We start from the raw sequence: 17,208 nt of genomic DNA, 5'->3' as shown, positions 1-17,208 counted from the left end.
TGCGAGGGACTTATAGGGGCACCTAAAGATGTTTCCAATTGTGCAAATGCATCACAACAGTTTTGGGAAAGAGATCCGGCCCAGGGAACCTAGTTAGAAGGCACCCTGGGCACTAACAACTTCGAAACCACATCAAATACCAGGCTGAAAGTGGGTGGGGGGCTAACCATTTCAAAAGAGGCACTTTCCTTCAACTATCCAGTTAAAAGGGAACATTTTCTGGATTACTTCTACAAGGAGATATTATTCTCCTACAAAAAACAACAATTTCTGAGGCCTGTAGTATGCAGAACATCCACCAAAAAGAGGAATCTGTCCTTACACTGATTTCCAAAGAAGTTGGTAAATCGATTATTGACTCTATTCAAGACCAGGAAGACAGGTGGCTTATCACAAACCTTAAAACCTTAAAAAGAATAAGAATGGTCTTATCATCTTTGTTATCAATATCCCAATCCTGGATAATCTCAACAAGACACTTTGGGGGTCATTCTGAGCTTGGCGGGCGGCGGGAGCCGCCCGTCTAGCGGGAACCGTCAGAATACCGCTGCGCGGTCAAAAGACCGCCGCGGTTATTCTGAGTTTCCCGCTGGGCGGGCGGGCGACCGCCAGAAGGCCGCCCGCCCGCCCAGCAGGAAACCCCTTCCCACGAGGATGCCGGCTCCGAATGGAGCCGGCGGAGTGGGAAGGGTGCGACGGGTGCAGCTGCACCCGTCGCGATTTTCAGTGTCTGCTATGCAGACACTGAAAATCTTAGTGGGGCCCTGTTAGGGGCCCCCAGGGGCCCCACGACACCCATTACCGCCATCCTGTTCCTGGCGGTGACAACCGCCAGGAACAGGATGGCGGTAAGGGGGTCGGAATCCCCATGGCGGCGCTGCTTGCAGCGCCGCCGTGGAGGATTCCCTAGGGCAGCGGGAAACCGGCGGGATACCGCCGATTTACCGTTTCTGACCGCGGCTGTACCGCCGCGGTCAGAATGCCCATGGGAGCACCGCCAGCCTGTTGGCGGTGCTCCCGTCATTTTAGCCCTGGCGGTCATCGACCGCCAGGGTTAGAATGACCCCCCTTATCTCATAAATCAGTGTTTCTCAAACTGTGGGTTACCAACCGATTTTTGTGGGCCTTGAAAGTCCAAGTAATAAATAAAGATACCTTTAAACTCTGTATTTATCTCGTTGCATTTGCTACGCTTCAAATACAGGGGTCAAATGTCAGGCTATGTCTTCTGACAAACTGCTGCTTAATTTTTATCATAGGAATTGATCTTTACAAACTCCTCTCACTTTGCAGCCAGAGAAAGAAAAGTAAAATGAATAATGTGATATTTTTTCTGGGGTACAAGGAAAGGCTGTAGGATGACGAATTTTTAACACAAAACAAAATGTAAATACATGTAAATGAACAGTACAAATTCAGCATTTTAGGAAAGCAAAAACAAGCACATTTTCTATAATTGTGAAGTGTGATGGAAACGAAGATGCAGATTCCCTACCTTAAATAATCCCCAGGCATCAGCCTAGATCTGGCTAATTTTTTTTGCAGTATCCCTACGCATCAGTAGGTGGTATAATTCGGCTCTGCGTCTTCCACGCCGGAAGTGACATGCTTGGTACCTACAATGGGCACCATCTGGGTACTAACATCAGTTACTTTCGTAACTTTCCATGCCAGGAGCATGGAGCCATGATGAGAACTGACCACTGGTGTGAAAAAGCTAAGGCCCTGAGAATGGTGTTGGCTTTCAGAGCAGGGAGAATGGGAGGGTTGTAAGGAATCTATGGCTAGACAGAGTTTTTACTAGCTAAGGTGTTACCCAAGGCATGTAACTTGTTCATCGGAAAGAGGCTTCTAGTTGCAGATTCCTGACATAGAATAGACACCCAAGCAATGCCTCCCCAAAGGTGGGTCTGCGAAGCTAATTTTAAATCAAAAAGCCCTGTAGGACCAAATGGGTGAAGTTCCCATTGCAAAGAAAATGATTATCCAGGGAATAGTGCTTGGTGAATGTGTGTAAAGATGCCCATGCCTGACAGATGTCCACAACAGAGACTTTGCTGTCTAACATAGTGGTTGCAGCCCTAGCTCTGGAAGAATGAGCACGTAAACCCTCAGGAGGTTGCTTCTGGGCCAATGCATAGCAGATCTTGATGCAGAGCACTATCCATCTTGAAATTATCTGTTTCTGCAAGGCCTTACCTTTTTTAGATCCTACATTGCCCAAGAAGAGTTGATCGTCCATCTGGAACTCTTTTGTGTTGTCAAGGTAGAATGATAATGCTCTTTTTGGGTCCAGACAGTGGAGTAAATAAGGTAGTGTAGGAGGCTGGCGTGGCTTGTAGTGGGTACCAGAGGTACTTACACCTTGTGCCAGGTCCAGTTATCCCTTATTAGTGTAGAAGAGGTGTTTCTAGCAGCTTAGGCTGATAGAAGGTAGCTATGGCAAAGCAGCTTAGGCTGAATTAGGAGACATGTAAAGCTCCTACTATACCACTGGTGTCATATGCACAATATCATAAGAAAACACAATACACAGAAGTACTAAAAATAAAGGTACTTTATTTCTATGACAATATGCCAAAAGTATCTCAGTGTGTACCCTCAGTATGAGGATAAGATATAATACACAAGATATATGTACACAAACCAAAATTATGCAGATAACAGCAAAAGGAAGCAATGTAAAGTTACAGTAGATTGAAATAGGTGCACATAGGTATAGGGGCAACACAAACCATATACTCCAAAAGTGGAATGCGAACAACGAATGGACCCCAAACCTATGTGAGCTTGTAGAGGGTCGCTGGGACTGTAAGAAAACAGTGAGGGTTAGGAAAATAGCCCACCCCAAGACCCTGAAAGGTAGGTGTAAAGTGCACCTACTACCCCCAGAGAGCACAGAAGTTGTGATAGGGGGATTCTGCAGGAAGAACAAACACCAGTAATGCAACAACCGTGGATTTCCGGACCTGAGTACCTGTAAGACAAGGGGACCAAGTCCAATAGTCGCGACAGTGTCGAGAGTGGGCAGGAGCCCAGGAAATGCCAGCTGAGGGTGCAAGGAAGCTGCCACCTGTTGGAAGAAGCTTGGAGTTCTGCAAGAAAGAAGAGGACTAGGAACTTCCCCTTTGGAGGATGGATGTCCCACGTCGTGAAGAAGCTTGCAGAGGTGTTCCCACGCAGAAAGACCGCAAACAAGCCTTGCTAGCTGCAAGGGTCGCGGTTAGGGTTTTTGAATGCTGCTATGGCCCAGGAGGGACCAGGATGTCGCCACTTGGATGAGGAGACAGAGGGGGTGCCCAGCAACGTAGGGAGCCCTCACAGAAGCAGGCAGCACCTGCAGAAGTACCTGAACAGGCACTTAGAAGAAAAGTGAACCGGAGTCCACCTGAAGTCACAAAAGGGAGTCCCACGACGCCGGAGGACAACTCAGAAGGATGTGACTGCAGGGTAGAGTGTTAGAGTGTCGGGGACCCAGGCTTGGCTGTGCACGAAGGAAATCCTGGAAGAGTACACAGGAGCCGGGGCAGCTGCAAATCACGCAGTACCCAGCAATGCAGTCTAGCGTGGGGAGGCAAGGACTTACCTCCATCAAACTTGGACTGAAAAGTCACTGGACTGTGGGAGTCACTTGGACAGAGTTGCTGAGTTCCAGGGACCACGCTCGCCGTGCTGAGAGGGGACCCAGAGGACCGGTGATGCAGTCTTTTGTTGCCTGCGGTTGCAGGGGGAAGATTCCGTCGACCCACGGGAGATTTCTTCAGAGCTCCTGGTGCAGAGAAGAGGCAGGCTACCCCCAGAGCATGCACCACCTGGAAACAGTCGAGAAAGCCGGCAGGATGAAGCGATACAAGGTTGCTAGTAGTTGTCTTGCTACTTTTTTGCGGTTTTGCAGGCGTCCTGAGCAGTCAGCGGTCGATCCTTTGGCAGAAGGTGAAGAGGGAGATGCAGAGGAACTCTGGTGAGCTCTTGCATTCGTTATCTGAAGAATTCCCCAAAGCAGAGACCCTAAATAGCCAGAAAAGGAGGTTTGGCTACCAAGGAAGGAGGATTGGCTACCAAGAGAGGTAAGAGCCTATCAGAAGGAGCCTCTGACGTCACCTGCTGGCACTGGCCACTCAGAGCAGTCCAGTGTGCCACAGACACCTCTGTTTCCAAGATGGCAGAGGTCTGGGACACACTGGAGGAGCTCTGGGCACCTCCCCTGGAATGTGCAGGTCAGGGGAGTGGTCACTCCCCTTTCCTTTGTCCAGTTTTGGCCAGGGCCGGGGGATTCCTGAACCAGTGTAGACTGGCTTATGCAGAGATGGGCACCATCTGTGCCCATCAAAGCATTTCCAGAGGCTGGGGAGGCTACTCCTCCCCAGCCTTCACACCTATTTGCAAAGGGAGAGGGTGTTACACACTCTCTCAGAGGATATCCTTTGTTCTGCCTTCCTGGGCCAGGGCTGCCTGGACCCCAGGAGGAGATACCTGTCTGAGGGGTTGGCAGAAGCAGCAGCTGCAGTGGAGACCCCTGAAAGGCAGTTTGGCAGTACCCGGGTCCTGTGCTAGAGACCCGGGGGATCATGGAATTGTCCCCCCCAATGCCAAAATGGCATTGGGGGGACAATTCCATGATCTTACACATGTTACATGGCCATGTTCGGAATTACCATTGTGACGCTGTACATAGGTAGTGACCTATGTACAGTGCACGCGTGTAATGGTGTCCCCGCACTCACAAGGTCCGGGGAATTTGCCCTGAACGATGCGGGGGCACCTTGGCTAGTGCCAGGGTGCCCACACACTAAGTAACTTTGCACCCAACCTTCACCAGGTGAAGGTTAGACATATAGGTGACTTATAAGTTACTTAAGTGCAGTGGTAAATGGCTGTGAAATACCGTGGACGTTATTTCACTCAGGCTGCACTGGCAGGCCTGTGTAAGAATCGTCAGAGCTCCCTATGGGTGGCAAAAGGAATGCTGCAGCCCATAGGGATCTCCTGGAACCCCAATACCATGGGTACCTCAGTACCATATACTAGGGAATTATATGGGTGTACCAGTATGCCAATGTGAATTGGTAAATTTAGTCACTAGCCTGTTAGTGACAAATTTGGAAAGCAGAGAGAGCATAACCACTGAGGTTCTGGTTAGCAGAGCCTCAGTGAGACAGTTAGGCACCACACAGGGAACACATACAGGGCACATACTTATGAGCACTGGGGCCCTGCCTGGCAGGGTCCCAGTGACAGACTAAAACAACATATATACAGTGAAATATGGGGGTATCATGCCAGGCAAGATGGTACTTTCCTACAGGTAGGCAGCATGATGTTTTGCCCAACATGGAAGGGAGTCATAACCTTTGGAAGGAAGGAGGCACATGTCCAGAGAACCTGCTTGTATTAGTAGAAGGTAGTGTAGGAAGGATGTGTCACGACTGCCTGCAACCCACTGACTCTCCTGGCCATTGTTATGGCCATTAGAAAGGCAGTTTTGATGGTCAAAAGCCTAAGAGGGCAATTGTGCAGAGGCTCAAAGGGTGCACACATCAAGAAGATGAAAACAAGTTTTACATCCCACTGGGGCACGATGAATGGCCTGGGGGGGAAAACGTACTGCAAGCTTTTAAGAAACCTAGCCACAACAGGTGACTTAAAAGAAAGTTGATCTGGCCTTTCCAAAAATGCAGAAATGTCTGAAAGATAACCTCTAACTGTGCCTGGAGCAGAGCCCTGCTGGGCCAATTGGATAGAGCAAACAGAAGAACCTTGGAAATAGATGCAGAAAGTGGGGTTGGGGGAGGGTCGATGGTATGGAATTCATACCTTGTCATTATGTTATCCCAATGGCAGGCATATACTGACTTGGTGGAAGGACGCCTGGCTGCCAGAATAACATCACAAGACTTTGGAAGAAGGCCAAAAGCTATCACCTGTCTTCGCTCAATCTTCACACATGAAGGTGAAGGGTGCAGAACCCACCCCTGTTGCTACAACAGAAGATCCTCTCAAAGAGGAAGCCAGATTATAGGACTGATGGTCATGCTCAACGGCTTGGGATACCAAACTCTCCATGTTCAATACAGAGCCACAAGAATAACAGTTGTCCTTGATGTTATTGGGAACTCTGGGCAGGAGTGGTATTGGCGGAAAGGTGTACAGGAGGCTGGAACTTCATTAAAGGGGAGTAAAGATTCAGAGGGGGCAACTCCAGGTTGAAGCACCTCTGTCAAGGCATTCGTCTTGACTGCCACTGGGGGAGCCAAGCCTTCCGCCACCCTATGCACCACCAAAGCCATGGTAGGAGGAGAGACCAAGCCAGTGTAAAGTGAGGTTTCTAACCAACAGGCCTCTGCCAGTTCCTCATACTAGTTGTACTCATTTTCATCAAAAGGATGGTGGTAGCCATTAGGGTCTTCAGACCCCTCCCATTTGTGTCCCTCTCCAGGTCTGTCAAAAGTAAAAGAGTGGCTCCAGTACGGATAGCATGTCCCCGGACAGTGCAAGAACGGGAGTTGGGAATGACTATTAGGATGGTGCTGCAGTAGAGCGTCTGCACCAGGGCGGACGCTGAGGAATGTCTTGGTCTCACTGGTGGCTCTGCTTTGGATAAAACTAGGGATCCATGGGGCCTGAATGGCCCGAGGACAAACCTGTTTTTGTGGATCCAATGGGGGGCCCCTTCTGAACCTTGACGGTGCAAGGATACTCAGATATAAGGTGCATGGCTTCATAAAACTCTTTGAGGTGGGTGGGAGTTGTTCCGACTCTGGGGAAAACAGAGAAGTGCAGACTCGACCCTGACCCAGGGTCTCCTGAATTGAAAGGCTTGAACTGCAGATGCTCCAGCATCTCGCCTGAAGCACAAAGTCGAAGACCTCTTCGACTTCTTAGATTTTTTTTATGCTTGTGGAACTTACGCGACTTCACTGATGACCACGAGTGCAACGACTATCACTGGGTGCAAACGCAAAAGATTCCAGGACCTTCAGCGCGAACAGGATCTTGAGCATCAGAGTCATCCGAGGTTGGGAGGTGTGCTGCTTGAGGGATCCCTCCCTCAGTGCCTCTGAGTGCATGGCACAATATTCTTCATGGTCATGCACCACCCCCACAAGCACACCAAGTGGGGGTCTGTCACAGACATCTGTCTTTGACAGGCACCACATGGTTAGAAAATATCCAGTTTCTTAGGTGACATCCTCACACCAGGAAAGTGAACTCTTAAAAAGAATCAACAAAAGTAACAAAAAAAGTCAGTCAAAAAATGACTGAGGGTAGCTCTGACTGGATCAATGCTATTTGGCGGTTGCATGAAATCTATATAGGTACCGTGCTCGTCACTTCCAGCGCAGATGATGCCACCTTGTGGCAAGCAGGGGTACTACTTATAAAAAAAAAAAATCTGCCTGATGGAGAGGACCTATGGTTGTGCTCAACTGCTCGGGATAGCAAACTCTCCATGCCCAATCCGGAGCCACAAGAATAACTTGGGCCCAGTTGTTCCTGATCTTCTTGAGAGCTCTGGGCAGGATTGGTACTGGTGTAAAGGCACACAGGAGGCATGAGCTCCACTCAAGACAAAATTTGCCTCTGAATGAGAGTCGCATTTGAAACTCCAACGCACAAAACTGTTGACATTGATTGCTGAAAGAGTCCTTGCACCATCTCTGGATGGAAACGCCACTCATGATTTTCTAGGCATCTTTAGATGGTTTGTCTGCCCTCGCGTACAGTGAGGCCACCAAGTATTGAACCACCAGGAAAATGCCCTGGTGTTTCAGCCATGTCCAGAGATGTAGAGCATCTCAACAAAGGGCCTATGATGTACAAGTTCCAAGGAACACTCTTACCTGAAGAAGAGTTGTTTGTTACATTGCGGGGACGATAGGGATCCACCTCCTAAATCCCTACCTACCACCTGGGAAACCAATATGTCTGGGGTAATAGGTAAGATTCTGGGATGGGGGCCTTCCAGGAAGATGTCCTTTCCATTGTGTTCAATCATCGACCTTGGGAGATAACAAGACTGAATTCATAGGGCCCTACCTTAAGGAAATAGATTTCCCTCCCACTGTCCCTACCCTGATTCTATAGCTTGCCCTATCCTTATGGTGTCTTAAATTGTACATGTGTATGGCAGAAGGTCTTCTTATGAGAAGTTGTGAAGAAAGGTCACTGGAAAATGGTGTGGCGTGGGGAATTACACTGGGGGCCGTGTAGATGGAATGATTCCAAGAGATGATGCGAAAAACTAGTTGAAATATACACATAACATGCACAATGTAATCAACTTAATAACATGTAGGCAATACATTAAATAAAAAGTACCCACAAGAGCAATTCCCTGGGTTTAGCGTTCAGTACCCTAGGAAGTTACTTCACTTCTTAGCTATAAAATATCTTTACATGAAGAAACAACCAGAATTTAAATATAAGTCTCTGTCTTTTAATATCCTTTCGTTTATCCTTGTACAATTACTGTTCAAACAAAAAAAACAAAAATATACTTAGAGTAATTCCTTCCTTGTTGTTTGTATTTGCTGTGTAGCGCTGCAGCTCCTTTTTACAATGTTAATCATGTCTCTTTCTTCACAGGTACCGTACTGTTTGAGGATCGAAGGGGAGTATCAGATTCTTAATATGAGGTGAGTAAATGTTCTGAAGTCCTACGGCCTGGAGTTTCGGGATCCGAAGAGGCATGACAGCGGCTCAGGAATCGTGATGTGCAGCAAAGGTTAGTGCCTGGGGTGGGTTCAAATAGACTCTGCCTACTGCATTGCGATGAATCATCGCTAATACACATGGCAAGAAGGCTGCGTTTACTCCATTGTGATGAGTCATGCTGAAAACAGTGGCAGATTAGTCATGCTGGCCTTATTAACTCTGCACCTGTTTTAACATTTTGTTTCCCAGCATGAATATACTGTGTACCTTGAAACTACAATTTAACCATTTAGCGATTTATTTGTGAAACCGGTCCAACTAATGGGGTTATTTTAGCAAATGTGTGGCATAGAAGCTAAAACAAATAAAATCTGTCACAGTAGTGTTATGTGAAACAGAGTTTAAATGTGAAACCAAGTTCAGGTTCTGATTACTATTGCTTAATCCCACTTTAAGCCCTTTAGTAATGTGTTTAAGAATGATTCATTCCTGACACATGATCCCATGCGGTGTTGTTTTTTGCAGTACCACATGGCAGTGGTGTTGTGCCTGAACACCTGCACCAGCCTTCTACTGACCGAAGGAAGAAAGGCTTTCAATGCCAAGCAAATTACCCAAAGTTCCAACAGGTTCAAGTGATCCACCGGAGACCAGACTCCTCTAATCTCTACCTCCCCCAGAAGTATGCTGTATCCCAGAAGTGCTGCATCTGTGACCACAGTCAACTGGGGAAGGGAAAGTTGTCTGTGAATAACCCAATCGCAGTTCGTATGCCAGCACTTGAGATCTTATGTATTTCCCTCTGGGATCTGCGCCATGTCAGAGAGATTCCCCTGATGCAGTGCCCAAGTCGGACTGTAGTGCCCACATATGACAGTGGCCATTAGAAACAAGCAGAATACAGGAGGTCATGAGGACTACAACAATCTTATGGGCAAGTCTCAGTGAAAGCCAGGATAGAGGCTGAAACATCTGTATCATAGCCTGAATATCCTGGACTCCCTGCTTGGGAGGATAGGCCCAAAATTGCCCAGACCAGCTCGGATGAAAGAGAGCATCTGAGAGAGAGGCAGTTGTGACTTTAGCATGTTGATAGTGAACCTCAACAAGTGCAGAAGGGTCACCGTAGTCTGGAGATTGGAGATGACTTGCTAGGGCAAGCCCACCTTCAACAGCCAATCATCGAGACAGGGAAAGACTGGAACACCTGACTTCAGCAGATGAGGTGCAACCACAGCCATCACTCTTGTGAACTCCTGAGGGGTACTAGCAAGCCGAAGGGAAGCATAGCAAACTGAAAGTGCTGTTGGCACACTGTGAGCCGCAGGTAAAGTTTGTGGGTAGGTAGGATGGGAATGTGGAAAACACGTCTTGCAAGTCCAATGGTATCATTCAGTCTCCCGGGTCCAGGGCAGACAGGACTTGGGTAAGCGTGAGGATCTTGAATTTCCCCTTTTCAGGAAGAGATTGGGAAGGCACAGGTCTAGAATACAACAAAGACCTCCACCCTTCTTGGGCACCAGAAAATAGTGGGAATAGCAAGCATGAACTACTTCTGATGCCAGCACCCTCTCTATGGCTCCTTTGGCCAAGAGAGCTGGCACTTCCTGATGGAGCAAAGAGAGGTAGTCCTCTGTAAGCAGGTAGTAAGTGGGTGGCATGGGTAGAGGGGTAGTCACAAAGGGGAAGGAATAGCCCTTTGATTGATTTGAAAAACCCAACAGCCTCCTTCTAATTATGGTGCCCATGATGGTCAGAGGGCAAACTAAAGAGGTTTGGAGGCTGCAGCTGTTGGAGGGGGTGGGCTGACCTGACCTATGGCTACCTCTCCCATGTGGTCCATGGGAACAGTGTCCTCGGCCACAAAAGGGCTGGGAAGACAAGGTTGGAGACCCCTTCCATGGCCACAAAAAGGTCAGAAGCAGACTGGAGGTGATGAGGGGTTGTAAATAAACAAGTCCAAGGACCTGGCTGTAGCTCTGCTGTTCTTAAAGTGCTCCAGTGCTAAGTCCACCTTCTCTCAAAAAAGATGAGCCATCAAAGGGCCTGTTCATAAGTGAGGCTTGGAAATCCCCTAAAAAAATTAGTTGTTCTCAACCAGTTTCTTAGGTGACATCCTCACACTAGAAAATAAATCTCTTAAAAAGCCAACAAAAAGTTGAAAAAAGCCAGTAAAAAAAATGACTGAGGGTAGCTCTGCCTGGATCAATGCTATCTGGCACAGAAAGGAAAGAAGCAACATCAACGTGCCTGGATGGCACCTATATAGGTACAGAACATGTCACTTTCACAGCAGACACAGCGGAGCTGAAAGATGTCACCTACACAGGGGTAGTGCTAAAAACCTTCTGAAGCCAGTTTGACATCTGGGAATTATTCTAAGCTAAGGAATCTGCAGCTAGACATCTGTATCAGATACTAAAAAAAAAGATTACCACCACCATAATACAATTCAAAAAAGAGAATAGCAAACCTGCCCTCCAACCAGAAATATTATGGGATGCTATGAAGAGGGTCATGAGTGATATTAAGGCAAAAAGAAATTAGGTTTGAATGTTAAACTCAATTCCATTGAGAAAGAAATTTAAAAACTGGAACAGTAACTCATTTCCTATAGAGACTGCAAGACCTCATTAAAACTAAACCCCCTTAAATATGAATTTAATAAATACTCAGTGGAAGGGAACATAAGTAGGTTAATGAATGCAAATGAATGAATACAAAGCTGTGAAAAAGCAGGGAGAATCCTGGCTAAGTACCTCCAGGTCAAAAGTAACAACTCCTATATTGCTGCTATAAACAATGAATTTGGAGCCATACAGACAGACAGAAATGATATTTTGGGAATCTTTCTACATTCTACTCAAAGAATCCAGACAAATGCCAGGCCTACCTCAACAATCTAAAACTCCCCTCACTAAAAGAAGAATCATGTGCTGTACTAACAAAGGAAATCCAAAGATCCAAAATATTTAAAGCTTTTCAACCCCTAATGTAGCAAAGCCCTGGGCCCAGATGGTTTCCCAATTTCCTTCTATAAAAAACCTTGCTATCACATCTGGAAGAACTCTTTGCCTAGTTTAGAACCACAGGTGAAATTCAGGCGACTGCCTCGTACACCACAATAAGGGTTATACATAAGAATGGCAAAGAAGATCCCATGGACCCCCAATAATTACAGGCTAAACTCACTATTCAATGTTGACTGCAAAATATGTCGAAGATGCTGGCCCTGAGACTGGAAATGTCCTATCTACACTTACACATTCTACACAAACAGGATTTGTTAAAGGTATATACAAATCAGATAACATAAGACTATTTGGGCATGTTCTGGAGAAGGCCAAAGTATTACCCTCTCCAACAATAGCCATGACATTTGATGCAGAAAAAGCCTTTGATAAATGTTTTGTTGTACTTTTCTGCATTTGGTTCTAAGAAAATTCAATCTAGAACCCTTCTCTCAATGCATTGTTAAGGCTTTAAATATCCACCCATCAGCTTCCATTACAATTAACATCCCCTTGTCAAAGAAATTAAGGCTATCACAAGGTTGATCTTTGTCACCATTACTGTTCCTACAAGTCCTAAAACCTTTGCTAACTGACATGCGTTTGAACCCATTCATCAAAGAAATCCTGTTTCCCTCTAACCCACTAAAAAATGCAGCATGTGCAGACAGCTTACTAACCTGTATAGAAGATGCTGATCTTATGAAACTCAAAATTCTTAAAATAATCAGTGACTATAGTAGTGTCTCAGAATACTCACTAAATGATGAAAAACAGAGACCTTCCTGGTATATCACTTGTGTTTTCCAGGGATTCTTGTAAACGCGGGACTCAAGTGACAAGCTAGTCAATTAAAATACTTTGAAATAGAATTTTATGAGAAACCGAGATTGCACAAGAGTTCACATTGAGACAGACCTATACTCAAAGATTAAAAATGTAACAGACTCCTGGTCACCTATGTTCATAACCTAGTTGGGCAGACCTGACTGCATTAAAATTATTATCTTACCAAAGGTTAATTTCATTACAAGTATGTTTCTATTACACTTAACAGATTTCTAAAAAGGCTAGACAAACCTATATCAGAATTCATCTTAAAAAATAAAAAAGCAAGACTTTTTGTTTCTCCAAACTTGAAAGAAAGAGACCAAGTGGATACCTTGGTCTACCCAGCTTCTTAAACTAACAATCTGCCTTAATAACGAGGCAAGCCTGCTAATGGTTAGAACATGGTTCAAATGCACTTATTTCCTGTGGTGGAAATTGAACCTGACCTAGTAAAACCCATCTCTCTCATAAATACCTTAACAACAGATAATCTTAAGGTCTCCCACTCATGTAACTTATTGAGAGGAATCACCATAAATGCCATAAAATATCTATACAAGACATTTCAACACAGAATATGAGGCTCAGACGTGACCTCAGTGTACCTTAATCCAAAAATCAAGACAGATGTGAAAAATGTTCTATGGGAAAGTTGGGCCAAAAGAGGAATACATTTTGTCAAAGACATTGGCTCAGCTCAACAACCAATATCCGATGCCATGTTACAGGGAGCATACAGTTTACTAGACCTGGGCATCTAAAACTTTGTGCAACTCAAATCTGCTCTTCGAAAGGTAGACAAACCACAATCACCAGAAACCATCATATTTTGTGAAAGTGTCTATAAAAGATCAATTAGCTGTTAAAATGTACAGGTTTCTAGATAGTAGCAACACCCAAAACAAGACGCATATAAAGATTGTGATTTTTCATGTTCCAAAATAAACATAAAAACCATTAACGAAAAACAGTGGACCACCATTTGAGACCAATCCCTGAAGCACAAGATTTCCCCCTTTGCCATACCATTGCAAATTCTGTGCTTTACACAAAAGGAGTGTTGAGCTGTGCCAATGTCTTTAGGACTCCACAAAAAATATTCAAACTTGGTCTGATAGAAGCTGCCATCTGCCATCTGTTGGCTCAGAACTCTAAACAGAGAGAACACGCACACTTCAATTGTAAACACATACAGACCCTGTGTATTCTTTTCAAACAAACCATCAGATATCTTTCAAATTCAGGTCACCCTTAACTCATGTAACAATATTCTAGCCCCACTTGCCATAGATCTTCCACTTAACCTCCAATGACCATGATCTCCTCCTACTGGACCTACTACTATCAACAGATATCAAAACCATCCTATGCAATTTAAAGAATACCAAGCATGTTTCATGCCATACTTAGTGGGCTTGGGTGTGCCTAATAAGAAATGATGACAATACTGCCCACTTTAACAACCTTAACTCTAGCTCCTCCAAATGCTTATGGGGCAAACTTTATCTTTATCTGCAGACGTCAAACCCACTTTAGCCAGGCCCTCACACAAGATAAGCTTATCCTTTTAAAACAAAACAAAACAAACTCCCACATCCCTTTGGAGCGTAGTAAGTGAAGCCCTGCCTCCTTGTTCCACCACCTATTCTGCCCATCTCCTCCTTTTCTCTGCTGATCTCTCTTTATCATCTGCTCTCCTACTGGATCATTATTGTCCTCTTCTATCTGTACTCCTATCCCTCGTCATTCTTCCTCTCTCACGACGCAAGCAATACAGCATTGTTAGAACTTCACTAGCTTTTGTATGAATACACTCTACCGATGGATCTTAAGACGAATAATGCCACTCCTTTATTTGTTCATTATGGATTGTAATTTTTATACCATAAAATGTAAACGGACGGTCCTAGGATTTTTGGGGCTATGGATGAAAAGGAAGATATGAGGCCCCTCTGATTTGCAGAAAGTAACATCACTGGACTTCTGATCTTCTTTGGTATTGCCAAGTGAACTTGTATGGATATCAGTAACTTGGATAAAACCATAAATCCCCAAATGAAGTAAGTCAGTCTATATTAAAGCTTTATTAAATGCATTACATTAGTCACATGCTAGGCACAGGTCTCACAAAGATGGATTCCTTACTCAATATTAACTGATTGTTTCCAGATTAGTGCATGATAAAAGGTCCAGAACACTCCGGAATGTTAATTCAATTGCATCGCTATGGTGACAAGCATTGGCAAAGTCAATAGGTCTCACTTTTCTAAACGAGTGCCAAGCTACTGGCTTTGGCAATGCTGATTATTAAAGTGTTACTTAAAAAAGGGAGAAAAGAAAATCACAATACTGGAGGAAAAGCAAACATATCTTAAGGTACTGCACTGTACAATGAATGTCATATTTTCTGTCATTATAACAAGCATTTTTTATTTCTACTTTCTACTCAGGAAAAATAAGGAAGAGTCAGAATTTAAAAGGAAATACTTGCTAAGACCTGAATTACTTTCCACTGAATTCTTTATCTCTCTGCACCAGCTTGAAAGAAGTTAAGCCCATGTTATTGTTGCAGTTTCCACCCTTACCCCCACATAAATAATTGTTAGTTGGTGTATAAAAGGTATGTGGTTATTATTGAAATTAGAGTGCTTCTTTTATTGAATTCAGGGGGATAAAAGGCTGAGTTGTCTATGCCAGGATTCAAACCTACACAGCAAGTTACATAAAGAGCTCTGCAATATTAGCGAAAACGCTGTTACGAATGAAACATTCAGACTCGTGTTCCTCGGAGACTTATGTTCCACGCACCGATCTCTTTCAGAAGCTTTTTGTTCGTTTTCATTTTGCAAATTATTGCCAACGTTTTTTTTTTTTTACTTGCTAGTTTCATTTGAAATAGCGGCTGCTGGAATACACAGGCTTTCTAAATGAAAACTCAGTTCTGAAAGCATGCTATATCGGTAACATATTATCCACAAGTCATTAGGTTAAAACGTCTTTAATTTTCAATTTCATATTTTCAGGTGTCTTAGTTCAATGGGCGCAACTGGAATGAACCAAGAATATAACTACAAGAATGCATTGGATTGTTAAATGAAAGCCCACTACTGGAACACTGCCTCCTTGGTGAAATAATGCCATCTGGTAACCATACTTGAGCCATACAGCAAGATAGCTCAGATGGTTAATACAGTTGCTGCAGGCATGTGAGACTACAGTTCAATCGGTTCATAATGCAGCTGTTTACTAAAGAGCACACCCTGTCACGTGAGACGATCTGCCAACTGGCTCGTTTTCATCAGCATGACTTGCAGTCAGTCCTTATTTTTTAGTCAACTGAACTCGCCATTGTGTGCACAGTGAAGGTTAATTCTTATAACTATAATCTGAAACTACAAGTCCCAGAATGCTTGGGGTTTAGTTGAGGAGGACTGTCTGAAAATACACCTAGTGACATGGTGCCAGTTGACAGCTCCTTGCATTTTTTTCTAGCTTATTTATATTCTGATACTTGTAGTCATGTACTTTGAATAGAGACATTTTAACTACAAGAGCCGAGATGCAAAGTGGTATGCGCTAAACATGTAGGAGACTTTTAAATCTCACACCACACACAGCTGTGGCAGTGCTGTAATCAGTATTTCAGACAGTAACCCAACCAGTGCTGCCATGTATGATGTGATATTTTCATCAAGTCCTGGCTTTGAACCCACAGTCCTTCAGCCTAGATATTTCTGCTTTCTCTCACCCACTTCGTTTTGAGATCTGTAAACCACTGGTCTGAAACGGTGTTAACATAGTCGTTCATAGATTTTGGTGTTTTGCTTGCTCATGGACCATGGCTCTTGGCAGGAAGGGACCCTGCTTTTAAATCTGACCCCGGCTGGCAGAAATGTCTTTCAATTAGCAGCTCACAACTGAGGAGCTGGTCTTTATAACATTACGCAACTCTCAATGTGGAAATGTTAAGCTCGCATCGATTGAAATCACATAGGTAAAATGTGTACACTTGTTTGTAATCGCCACAAAGACGTCTAGTACCTCTTCGTGTCCTAGGTGTTCGCAGGCGAGCAGGGCAAGGATGCTTTCACTAGTGTGCATGGCTTTGTTTCACTGTGCTTTCCACGTGACCACCTTACAGAAGCGCCTTGAAGTGATTCACTTTAACATACCTGTCTTATTGTAGAGTTCCATCATGGAGCAGGAGCCTAACACAGATAAAGCGACCTCAGAACAGGTATCCTTGCCTATCTGAGATTTCTACCAGGAGAGCTCAGTTGGCTCAGCGCCTGCTTCAGAGCTTGTGATTTTCGATTGAATACAAAACATGCGCTGTGTTGGAAAACAGGAACACCTCTTTTTAAATCTACTAAATCAATTGGAAGTGCGGGCTGCACAGTGAGCAATGCCACTGTTACTTAAGCCAACATCAAACACCTGTAAGGTGCAGAAGAAACATTCTGCAGTAAACGACTGTAAAATACTGTACATCTGCATGTAACTGCAGCTCAAAGAACATGAATACAATCTATTTAGCATCAAATTCTTAGTATAAATACACAGGTCACAGGAGAGCGAGATCTGTTTACCCAAGAAGTGTTATGCCATTTTATTTAATCAGCTTAATTTTTAGTGTAGCGGGTATTGAGAAGCGAGTTTTACAACCTTCGTTCTGAATACATAGCGCCATCACAATCAAAGCTCTGAAATT

This window comes from Pleurodeles waltl, chromosome 9 (assembly GCF_031143425.1).
Source record: "Pleurodeles waltl isolate 20211129_DDA chromosome 9, aPleWal1.hap1.20221129, whole genome shotgun sequence".
NCBI classification, from domain to species: domain Eukaryota; kingdom Metazoa; phylum Chordata; class Amphibia; order Caudata; family Salamandridae; genus Pleurodeles; species Pleurodeles waltl.
This window is presented reverse-complemented; position numbering follows the sequence as displayed.